The sequence below is a fragment of the Oryx dammah genome, unplaced genomic scaffold, assembly GCF_014754425.2.
Source record: "Oryx dammah isolate SB20612 unplaced genomic scaffold, SCBI_Odam_1.1 HiC_scaffold_22, whole genome shotgun sequence".
NCBI lineage: Eukaryota > Metazoa > Chordata > Mammalia > Artiodactyla > Bovidae > Oryx > Oryx dammah.
In genome coordinates this window covers 34,913,716-34,926,899 of record NW_024070206.1, presented here as the reverse complement: position 1 = coordinate 34,926,899, position 13,184 = coordinate 34,913,716, and positions in this window count along the sequence as shown.

The window sequence follows — 13,184 nt, the reverse complement described above, 5'->3', positions numbered from 1 at the left end:
TCCAAAGAATAGCAAGAAGAGATAAGAAAGCCTTCTTCAGTGATCAATGCAAAGAAATAGAGGAAAAGAACAGAATGGGAAAGACTAGAGATCTCTTCAAGAAAATTAGAGATACCAAGGGAACGTTTCATGCAAAGATGGGCTCGACAAAGGACAGAAATTGTATGGACCTAACAGCAGCAGAAGATATTAAGAAGAGGTGGCAAGAATACACAGAAGAACCATACAAAAATATCTTCATGACCAAGATAATCACGATGGTGTGATCACTCACCTAGAGCCAGACATCCTGGAATGTGAAGTCAAGTGGGCCTTAGAAAACATCACTACAAACAAAGCTAGTGGAGGTGATGGCATTCCAGTTGAGCTATTTCAAATCCTGAAATATGATGCTGTGAAAGTGTTGCAAATTTGGAAAACTCTGCAGTGGCCACAGGACTGGAAAAGGTCAGTTTTCATTCCAATCCCAAAGAAAGGCAATGCCAAAGAATGCTCAAACTACCGCACAATTGCATTCATCTCACATGCTAGTAAAGTAATGCTCAAAATTCTCCAAGCCAGGCTTCAGCAATACATGAACCGTGAATTTCCATATGTTCAAGCTGGTTTTAGAAAAGACAGAGGAACCAGAGATCAAATTGCCAATATCCGGTGGATGATAGAAAAAATTTTTTTCAAGCTAGTAAGCCAAAGTTTTCAATTAATTCTTCACTACAGTCATTTGAAAATGAAGTTTATATCTGTGTGTATATACATATATATGGGCATATATTTCTGATTTGACATATTTAAAGTCACTTTTATGTGAATTTCTATTTTTCAACAAGACTATGATATCCTTAACCCCTATTCTACTTAAAAAAGCCTAATATAGTAAGTAAGTAATTGTTAGTCTCTCAGTCGTGTTCAACTCTTTGTGACTCTGTAAGCTATAGCCCACCAGGTCCTCTGTCCATGGTATTCCCCAGGCAAGAATACTGGAGTGGGTTGCCATTCCCTTCTTCAGGGGATCTTTCTGACCCAAGGATTGAACCTGGGTCACCTGGATTGCAGGCAGATTCTTTAGCAGCTGAGCCAAAAGTACAGGTTTAAACAGAATCATAGTTCTAGAAATTTCTGCCCAGTATCTTGTTCAAAGAGATACTCCTCATAGTGGTCTTCTGGACTTCCAGATCTAATAATTTGATCCTAGAGCCCATTTTTTATTTTTTTTTAACATATAAAATCTATTTCTACATGCAGAGAAAAAAGGAGATACCTTGAAAAATTAACATGGCTGCCTCTATTGAGATAAAGGCTTGGCATGTCTTTTTATTTTTCTTTGCTTAGCTATAGTTTCACATTTTTACACAATCAAACACTAATGTTTGAATAATATGAAAAAATGGGGTCCTAAGAAGAAAAAGAATTGAAAAATAAGTAGTGATAATTACTACATATTTTATCTTTTAGAATCCACTGAATATTTTGCCTGAAATCCTTTCATTTAATGTTAGAAATTCCCACAACAGATGGGGAACTGACCCCTCCTCAAGGAGGCACCACCAGGTCAAGGGAGATGAGGAAGATTTTAGGAGACAGAGGTTTGTTATGTTATTTAGTTTGTTGCTTTGTTTTTAATCATTGTCGCTCAGTCATGTCTGATTCTTGCAACCCCATGGACTGTAACCTGCCAGGCTCCTCTGTCTGTGGGATTTCCCAGTCAAGAATACTGGAGTGTGTTGCCATTCCTTCTCCATAAAATCTAGCCTAGAAAATACATTAAACTTGAAATTTAGCATTTTTCTTTCTTCTAAGTTAAAACTGTACTTGCTCTTAACAGAACATTAGCAAGAGAATTTTTGTTTTCAATGATTTTCTTTTCCAAGCAAATCACCCAGTTGGCCTCTGAAGATAAAATTTTACAGGCTTGGTGTCTATATTTTTCAGAGATTTCCCAATGAGTTTGAAATGCAGTTGTGCCTTGTAATTTTGGAGAATTTAATGAAAGGTTCTTCAGTCTTTGGAAATCAGAATGTGAATTTGTCTCAAGCCTGATCTATTTATTTAGGTTCTTAGAAATTCAGTATATTCACAGATGGATATTATGTAGCCATCATTTCATGGTGCTCTAACATGCAATATATATAACAAATTGCCAGCTAGGCTTTTATATGTTTAAGAGTTTTAATTGCTGTGTACTTCAAACATTTCTTACATTGTGCCATCTGGCACATAGAAACGTTAATGAATTTTTAAACTTAATGGGATATGCTTTGCATTAGGAATGTGTGAAAATTAGTTGCTAACCACTGGTAAATGGCAGATTTATCAATACAGACTTTACAAAATTACAAACCATTGCTTTGTGCCATTAAGGTAGCAACACATTGTTAAGCGCGAGTAAAAGTTGTCCAAACAATTGGTTGGATAGAAATAACAATTTATAATTACAGTAGCTCTCTGTTATTTAAAGAAATTGAACCTATAATATGATAATCTTTTTCTTTAAAAGTAGTTTTAGGGAAACATTTTTGATATCAAACAGGAAAAAAATCACTTAAATTTTAAACTTTTTGGACATGTTGGAAAAGTCTGATAATATGTTCAAATGTTCTTATTTTAACAGAAAGTTTCTGTTTCTCTCATTAAAAGAGAATCTCTTTTTTTGCCTTCTATTTCTATTATAACTGTATTTTACATACGTGAAATCTGGCTATAATAGAAAATGACTAGCTATCAGAACATCTATTTTAAAACCGTATCATCTACTGTACTCTTTTCCCCTAATAATCTTAGTCTCCATGAAGGCACTAAAGAAGAGACCCCCTGAGTTATGTCAAGAAGCAAAATGCAAAGAACCAATCTTGAATACAAACAGTAAACAGAAGTCCATTCAACAGTATATAAAACAGAGGAAACAACTGAAACAATCTGTTGGGTAAACTGGGGAAAATCTTTTTAAAAAAGAAAATATATGTGAAAATTACAGATATGTATTATTATAATGTTTAGAATTATAAATGTCCATTCATAAAGTATATAAATATGAGAAAAAACTACTAGTTCAGAATTTTAAAATTTATTATAGGGATTTGCATAAAATTCACCTTAATATTCTCTATGAAAATATCTCATGTAGGAAATTACTAGAATGCCCACAATTACACCAATTTAACATACAAGGTTTTGTTAAGCATGGTTATGAGATACTTTGCTTTATCTTTCAGTTGTGTTGTGTAAATACATACATTATGAACATAGGTGTTCACTGCTTAAATTATTGCTTTGCTAAATTAATTTTAAAATTTGGAGACACCCAATACAATTCGATGGAGAAGGCGATGGCACCCCACTCCAGTACTCTTGCCTGGAAAACCCCATGGAGAGAGGAGCCTGGTAGGCAGCAGTCCATGGGGTCGCGAAGAGTCGGAGACGACTGAGCAACTTCACTTTCATGTATTGGAGAAGGAAATGGCAACCCACTCCAATGTTCTTGCCTGGAGAATCCCAGGGATGGAGGAGCCTGGTGGGCTGCCATCTATGGGGTCACACAGAGTCGGACACGACTGAAGCGACTTAGCAGTAGTAGCAGCAGCAATATAATTCGAAGAGTTGACTCATTGGAAAAGACTGATGCTGGGAGGGATTGGGGGCAGAAAGAAAAGGGGACAACAGAGGATGAGATGGCTGGATGGCATCACGGACTCGATGGACGTGAGTCTGAGTGAACTCCTGGAGATGGTGATGGACAGGGAGGCCTGGCGTGCTGTGATTCCTGGGGTCGCAAAGAGTTGGACACGACTGAGCGACTGAACTGAACTGAACTGAACTGAAGGCTCTGCCTTCTGATGCTATGATCTGTGGTCACTGGGGAAAAACAGAGCGAAAAATAAAACACCTTACTTTTTATTTTTGAGAAAGCAAGTGTAGCCTTGTATGTGTGGGTTCATATGTAGAGGTTCAACTTTTTTGGTGGAATCCAGCCACCACCTTGGGGCTGAATTAGGAGGAGCTCTTAGAGGAGAAAATATTAAGGTCAGATTCCCCAGGTCTGGGAACAGCTGACAAGAATCTACAGCACTCTCCTTAAAGCCTCCAACCACCTATGAAAATGCTTAGTCTCAGGATATTAGGGTTCACAAACAGGAGATGCTTTCATGAAAAATAATGTTTTAATATATACTTATCAGTCTGGTTATATGACGCTTTTTAAAAATTTTGACTTCTGCACATCTCAGTAGAATACATTTTATATAAAATGTGAGTTTTCCCTAAAAACTTATTTTTTTAAAAGGAAGGGCTGTAACTATAATGTACAATAACCCTGTAGATGTCCTTGGCATCGGCATAAGCTTTGTTTACTGTAAGAGTAACTATTGTGCTTTCTATTTCATAATTTTGAATGTCAATACTGAAAACAAGTCTGAATCAGCTATGAGTACTCATGTACATCCAGACAATGGATTATTGCTCAACGTTAAAAAGAAATGAGGTATTAAGCCATGAAAAGATATGGAGAAATATTTAATGCATATTACTATGTGAACAAAGCTAATCTGAAAAAAGCTAATTCCAGTTAGATGACACTCTGGACTATTATATGACATTCTGGAAAAGGCAAAATTATGGAGACTGGTTGGTAGGGGGAAGGAGAGTTGAATAGGTAAGAGTATAGAGGAATTTTATGGCAATGAAACTATTTTGTATGAAACCACAATAGAAGATACATGTCGTTGTACAGTTGTCAAAACCCACAGAATGGACAACATCGAGAGTGAATCTTAATGGAAACTATGAACTTTGGGTGATAATGATGTGTCAATGCAGGGTCACTAGATGTTGATAGTGTGGGAAACTGTGCATATGTGGGGTCGATGAGTATGTGAGAACTCCCTGAACCTTTGTTCAAGTGTGCTTTAACTTAAAACTGCTCTAAGACATAAAGTCTTTTTAAAAATACTAAAAATTATATTTTATGATTATATAAGTGAAATACTAAAAGCTTGAAATCTCATAAGCTTAGTTTTTATTTCATTTTTTCTATGTATATATTAAAATCATTAATACCATACTGTATACATACAGAATGTATAAAAATGTGTATATAATTGGGAAGTCTATTTTTCATTCCCCTTCCTAAGTGAGTCCATGTTACTCATGATAAGTATCTTTCTAATTACTTACCTATTCAGACATATTAATATACTAATAATTTATGTCATCTTATCATTGGACATTTGGGATATTTCCAGTTGTTTACTATTATAATAATGTTCTATATGCATTTTCTATACGTTAAGATATATTAATATATATAAAATGACAAAATATGGACTATGAATTTTATAAAAGTTTGTTTAAATTGTAAAATGCTTTCCAAAAGATTAAATCAAATGTTACTCTCACTAGGAGTATATGAGCATGCTTTCACATTCCATTTTCTCCATTGAATTTTATTTATAACTTCTGATAGGTAATAATTGTTCACTCAAGTCTGTCAGTACTTTTTTAAGAGGTATTCTCCTATCTCATCTTCTTTATCCAGAAGCATAAGGATCTGATCAAATACAGAAGGTTGAAAGTATTGCTTAAGGGCTTTTTCACAGTCCGTCTACAGTCTCATTTCATTAGCACAGTTTGACAGAAACCCTACTGATATAATAACCAGATGTGGATAGTTGTTTTCAGAACATGATGTATGAATAAATGGTCAATCTTTTAATTTTGTGTGTGTGAATGGATTCAGTTTGAATATTTTTGATCTCTCTTTTGAGTTCTAGTCTCTCAGATCATATCCTTGGTAAATTGGTGAGAACTTCCTATGGTACAGTTATTTGATGAGATCCTTAGTGACTAATTACTGTTAGTATGAACATATATACTACTAAGACTTTCAACAAATTTTACCCCCAAAATCATACTGCACATTTATAAACAACTTCTAGAACCATCAATCATGTGATCTTTGAAATCCTGACAACCTCTCAGTTCTGGAAAATTTGTCAAAGGGCATCTTGAGGAACTACTGTGAGCTCATTAATATTTATAAATATTGCTGTAAATGGGGCAATATCCTCAGGGTTTTTGCCTTTCACTTTTTGGATGTGACATACAATGTGATGTAAATTATGTTATGAATGACTAAGAAAACTGATTAGGTGATGTGATTGCTGTGACATTTCCTTAAGCCCAATATATTATATTGCATATATATTACCCTTTCAAGATATTTCTTGCTTTGGCAAAATTTGCACTTTACATGCTCTAATCTGAAATATTTTCTTTACTGTAACATTCCAAAGTCATGTTAGGAACTAGTTTGCTTGCAATTTTCAGTTATGTTGAAGGACGTGTGGTTGACAAGTTACATATGCTGGTTATAATGGGTATTTGCATTAGAATTTGCTACTTTAATTTGCAGTACACTGAATATATTTCATATTTGTCAAAAATCAGCTTTTTGGCAGCCTCTGTTAATGGTGCTTCGATTACCATTATATCTAAGCCTGACTCTGGCTCTACTCTCATGGAGGTTCTGCTTCTGGGAACAAAGAATCTGATGACCTATGAGGATAGCTACAAAAAAGGAAGTACAAGGAGGGACAAAAGCACATACAGTGGAAACCCAACCTAGAATCATAGATGGAAAAATCCTTTGTGGAAAAGTAGCATTTATACTGAGATTGGAAGCGCACATCAGCATTAGCTAAAAGATTATGTAGAGGAAAGTGGAAGCAGTAGAGTGAAAACCATGAAGCAAAATATACTAAAATGGACTAGAAAAAAGACCACTGGAGCTGGAGAATGACAATGAATTGTTAAGCCCAGAAATGCAGACTGAGACTGTGTAGCAAAGGGACACATATAAACTTTGTCAAACATTTTGAACTTTATCTTGAAGGATGTTAAGTGAAGACTTTTTAAGCAGAGGAGCGATAAAAAAAGTATTTGTGTTTTTAAAATATCACATGGGGTGAAGTGAAGAAAGGAAGTGAATGAAGTAGAGGTAAGGTGCTGGTACCTGGTAGAGGTAACGGTGGCAGGGGAGATGTGTTACTGTCAGGGCCAAGGCAGAGCACCCCACATGGTGCCTCCATGGCATGGCATAGTAATTATTTTGAATTAAAGTTACTCTAGAAACTGTCCATGCAAGAGGGACATTTTGATCCTCCTTTGTCTCCCTGAAAGCAGGAAATAAATCTCTCATGTGATAGGTACACTTTCTGTGTCTGGAGGTAGGAAGACACCCTTATTACTAGAGAAAGAGAATTCAGAGCCCAGAAACCTGTATAAACAAAACTTGTTATTTCTTTAATTTACTATTTTTCAAGCTCAAACTCTGGATTCTTCAGTCATTAGGCACCCAAAGCCTAAATGTGTTAATTCCACACAATTTTTGTTTTAATTTTAATTGGAGGCTAATTACTTTGCCATATTGTAGTTGTTTTTGCCATACATTAACATGAATCAGTCATGGGTGTACTTTATTGTTTCCTTTTTCTAAAAAGTATGAAAGCTTCCTGCTTTGCCTACTTCTTAGGCCCCATATCTATGAGACCTCTGTGCACAAAATTAAACTAATTTATTTTTGTCCTGTTAATCTGTCCTGTGTCAATTCTATCATTAGTCCAGTCATGGAATTCAAGAAGGGTAGAAGAGGTGAAATTTCTTCTTCCCTAATATTACTATACTGGATTGACTGCTAGTGTGTAAATGATGGCAAACTGGAAAACAAACTGTTTTACAGAGATATTTGGAAGAGAAAATTAATAGAGCATAGTACCTAATTCTATTTGGAGCTGAGTTAATAGATAGGTGGGAAAGGGTTAGCATTAGGACTAGAATTTGAACATATTGAAAGGCCTGTGGAACATTAAAGTGGAGATAGGATTTTGGCAGTTAAGTAGAGAGGTCTGAAGTACAAAAGACAGTTCTGAGCTGGAAAATAAGATTTGGGCACTATTAGAATATAGATGATGAAGCCATGAGAGAGGATTACCTATGGAATAAATTTAAATGAAAAAGTCAAGCACTGAAAACAAAACTGTAAATTCAAATGTCTGGTAAAGACAGCTGACCTCAACATTTCCCTTGGCTTGACAAGCTTCTTCCTGTCTCTCAGTTCAGTTCAGTTCAGTCACTCAGTCGTGTCTGACACTTTGCAACCCCATGGACTGCAGCATTCCAGGCCTCCCTGTCCATCACCAACTTCTGGAATTTACTCAAACCCATGTCCATTGAGTAGGTGAGGCCATCCAACCATCTCATCCTCTGTCGTCCCCTTCTCCTCTGACCTTCAATTTTTTTCCAGCATCAGGGTCTTTTCAAATGAGTCAGCTCTTCGCATCAGGTGGCCAAAGTATTGGAGTTTCAGCTTCAACATCAGTCCTTCCAATGAGCATCAGATAATATTGCTTTCTTCATCCATTTAGAAAATTAGTAAACTTATCATTGTAAATTCTTTCCCTAACCCTTTGATATGTACTTTTTTGGAAAATCCTCTTGCCAGTTTTGTAATCCATGTTTGTTTTTCTCAAGGACCTAAGAGTCATTCTTTTGAAAAATAGTAGATCCTGCTCCTAATTTTGTGGGAGAGCAGGAGCCTAATATTGGCGAATACCTAGTTCCAAGTTGTTAATATACCTCTTCTCATTAAGGTATTAGATATGTACTAGGAAAACTATAAGACATTGATGAAAGAAATTAAAGATGACACAAACAAATGGGATGATGTACCTTGTTCTTGGATTGGAAGAACGATTATTGTTTAAATGACCATTCTACACAAGACAATCTACAGATTCAATGCAATCTCTTTCAAAATAACAATGGCATTTTTTCACAGAACTAGGATAAATCATTTTAAAATATGTATGGAAACACAAAAGATCCCAAATAGCCAAAAGGCTATTTAGAGAAAGAGCAGAGCTGGAGGAATCATGCTCCCTGACTTCAGACTAAACTACAAAGCTACATGATCAAATGTACAGTAATGGCATCCCACTCCAGTACTCTTGCCTGGAAACTCCCATGGATGGAGGAGCCTGGTGGGCTGCAGTCCATGGGGTCGCTGAGTCAGACACAACTGAGCAACTTCACTTTTACTTTTCACTTTCATGCATTGGAGAAGGAAATGGCAACCCACTCCAGTGTTCTTGCCTGGAGAATCCCAGGGATGGCAGAGCCCAATGGGCTGCCATCTGTGGGGTTGCACAGAGTTGGACACGACTGAAGCGACTTAGCAGCAGCAGCAGCAGCCAAAAAAAAAAGAGACACATAGATCAATGGACTAGGATAGAAAGCCCAGGAATAAACCTAGGAAATTATAGTCAAGTAATCTAGGACAAAGGCAGCAAGAATATACAATGGAGAAGAGACAGTCTCTTCAATAATTGGTCCTGAGAAAACTGGACAACTGCATGTAAAATACTCTAACATCATATACAAAAATAAACTCAAAATAGATTCAAGACTTACATTTAAGACTTGAAATCATAAATCTCCTAAGAGGGAATATTGGCAAAACATTATTTGACATAAATCGAAGCAATATTTTTTGGATCTGTCTCCTAAGGCAAAATAAATAAAAGCAAATATAAGCAAATGTGACCTAACTAAACTTAAAAGCTTTAGCGCAACAGAAACTGACAAAATGAAAGGAAAATATACTGAATGGAAGAAAATATTTGCAAATGGTGTAATTGATAAAGAGTTAATATCCAAAATATATAAACAGCTCATACAACTCAATATCAAAAAATAACGTGATTAAAAAATGGGTGGAAAATCTGAATATACATTTTTCCAAAGAGGACATGCAGGCGGCCAAAAGACATGAAAAATGCTCAGTGTTGCTAATCATCAGAGACATGCAAATCAAATCCACAATGAGCTATCCCCTCACACCTGTCAGAATGACTACATCAAAAAGAACACAAATAACAAATGTTGGCAAGGATGTGGAGAAAAGGGAACTCTTGCACACTGTTGGTGGGGATGCAAATTGCTGCAGTCCATGTAGAAAACAATATGGAGATTTCCCAAAAGGCTAAAAAATAGAACTACCATACAACGCTGCAATTCCATTCCAGGGAATATAGCTGAGAAAAGGAAAACACTAATTCAAAAGATACATGCCCCTCAATGTTCTTAGTGGCATTATATACAAATGCCAACATGTTGAAGCAATCTAGGTGTCCCACAACAGATGAATGAGTAAAGAAGGTATGAGATATATACATATGTCATAAAAAAGAATGAAATTTTGCTGTTTGTAATAACATGGATAGCCTTGGAGGGTCTTATTCTATATGAAATAAGTCAGACAGCAAAACACAAATACTGTATGAGATCATTCATATGTGGGATCTAAAAAATACAGCAAAGTCATGAATACAACAAAAAAGAAGCAGACTCACAGGGACAGAGAACAAACTAGTGATTACTAGTGGGGAGAAGGAAGAAGGGCAAGGGGACACGTAAGGGCAAGGCATTAAGAATTATAAACAACTATGTACAAATTAAACTACAAGGATATTATACACCACAGAGTATAGGACCAATATTTTATAATAACTGTGGGCTTCCCTGATAGACAGTAAAGTGTCTGCCTACAGTACAGGAGACCCAAGTTTGATCCCTGGGTCGGGAAGATCCCCTGGAGAAAGAAATAGCACCCCAATTCAGTACTCTTGCCTGGAAAATCCCATGGATGGAGGAGACTCGTAGGCTGCAGTCCATGGGGTCGCAAAGAGTCGGACACGACTGAACAACTTCTCTCACTCCCTGATAGCTCAGTCGGTAAAGAATCCATTTGCAATGTAGGAGACCCTGGTTCAATTCCTGGGTTGGGAATATCCGATGGAGAAGGGATAGGTTACCCACTCCAGTATTCTTGGGCTTCCTTTGTGGCTCAGCTGGTAAAGAATCCTCCCGCAATGCGGGAGACCTGGGTTTGATCCTTGGGTTGGGAAGATCTCTGGGAGAAGGGAAAGGTTACTCACTCCAGTACTCTGGCCTAGAGAATTCCATGCACTATATAGGCCATGGGGTTCCAATGAGTCAGACATGACTGAGTGACTTTCACTATAATAACTGTAAATAGAATATAATTTCTAAAAATTGTGAGTCACTGTATCATACAACTGTAACGTATAATATGAAACATAAGTATACATCAGCTATACTTCTATTTAAAAAGGGAGAACAATTTGTAAAATATATTAGTTTATTTTTCCCTCGGTAAAGCCAGTTACCAAAAACAGATTGCCTATGATCTCTCATTCACTTCAGCTCTTTAAAACCATACCACTTCCTGTTTTTTGTTTCACAGAAGTTGAATTTATACTGAAAAGACTGAATCTGGTTCCTCTTGTGTATTGAAACAGCCTTGAATAAACTTGAACACAGTCTTCTCTTTCCGTTAATTTTACTTGGTGCCACCAAAAACGGAATGATCAGTGTTATAGATGGGGGAAAAAAAAAAAAACAACCCTGGGATATTACTATGGAAGACAGGGAAATATATGGTTGAAGAAATAAGCAATGCTCATAACTGTCAAAGTTTGCTAAAATCTCAAAGATGAGAAAACTAAACAAATTGTATTGGATTAAGCATTACTTAGAGGGCAACAGAGGATGAGATGGTTGGATGGCATCACTGACTCAATGGACATGAGTTTGAGCAAACTCCAGGAGATGGTGAAGGACAGGGAAGACTGGCATGCTGCCCATGGGGCCACAAAGAGTCAGACACAACTTAGCTACTGAAAAACAACAAAGCATTACTTAAGATACAGATAAACATATTGAAGTAAAGTGTATAGAATGTGTGGGTGGAAACCAGTTCAGAATGTGTTTAAGTAGGAAGTAAATAAATGGACTACCAAATTCAGACTTAAATTGAAGAAAGTAGGGAAAAACCGCTAGACCATTCAGCTATGACCTAAATCAAATCCCTTATGATTATACAGTGGAAGTGAGAAATACATTTAAGGGCCTAGATCTGATAGATAGAGTGCCTGATGAACTATGGAATGACGTTCATGACATTGTACAGGAGACAGGGATCAAGACCATCCCATGGAAAAGAAAGGCAAAAAAGCAAAATGGCTGTCTGGGGAGGCCTTACAAATAGCTGTGAAAAGAAGAGAAGCGAAAAGCAAAGGAGAAAAGGAAAGATACAGGCATCTGAATGCAGAATTCCAAAGAATAGCAAGAAGAGATAAGAAAGCCTTCTTCAGTGATCAATGCAAAGAAATAGAAGAAAACAACAGAATGGGAAAGACTAGAGATGTCTTCAAGAAAATCAGAGATAGCAAGGGAACATTTCATGCAAAGATGGGCTCGACAAAGGACAGAAATGGTCTGGACCTAACAGAAGCAGATGATATTAAGAAGAGGTGGCAAGAATACACAGAAGAACTGTACAAAAAAGATCTTCACGACCCAGATAATCACGATGGTGTGATCACTCATCTAGAGCCAGACATCCTGGAATGTGAAGGCAAGTGGGGCTTGGAAAGCATCACTACGAACAAAGCTAGTGGAGGTGATGGAATTCCAGTTGATCTATTTCAAATCCTGAAAGATGATGCTGTGCAAGTGCTGCACTCAATATGCCAGCAAATTTGGAAAACTCAACAGTGGCCACAGGACTGGAAAAGGTCAGTTTTCATTCCAATCTCAAAGAAAGGCAATGCCAAAGAATGCTCAAACTACCGTACAATTGCACTCATCTCACATGCTAGTAAAGTAATGCTCAAAATTCTCCAAGCCAGGCTTCAGCAATATGTGAACCGTGAACTTCCAGATGTTCAAGCTGGCTTTCGAAAAGGCAGAGGAATCAGAGATCAAATTGCCAACATCTGCTGGATCATCGAAAAAGCAAGAGAGTTCCAGAAAAACATCTACTTCTGCTTTATCGACTATGCCAAAGCCTTGACTGTGTGGATCACAATAAACTGTGGAAAATTCTGAAAGAGATGGGAATACAGACCACCTGACCTGCCTCTTGAGAAATCTGTATGCAGGTCAGGAAGCAGCAGTTAGAACTGGACATGGAAGAACATGGTTCCAAATAGGAAAAGGAGTACGTCAAGCCTGTATATTGTCATCCTGCTTATTTAACTTCTATGAAGAGTACATCATGAGAAACTCTGGACTGGAAGAAACACAAGCTGGAATCAAGATTGGCAGGAGAA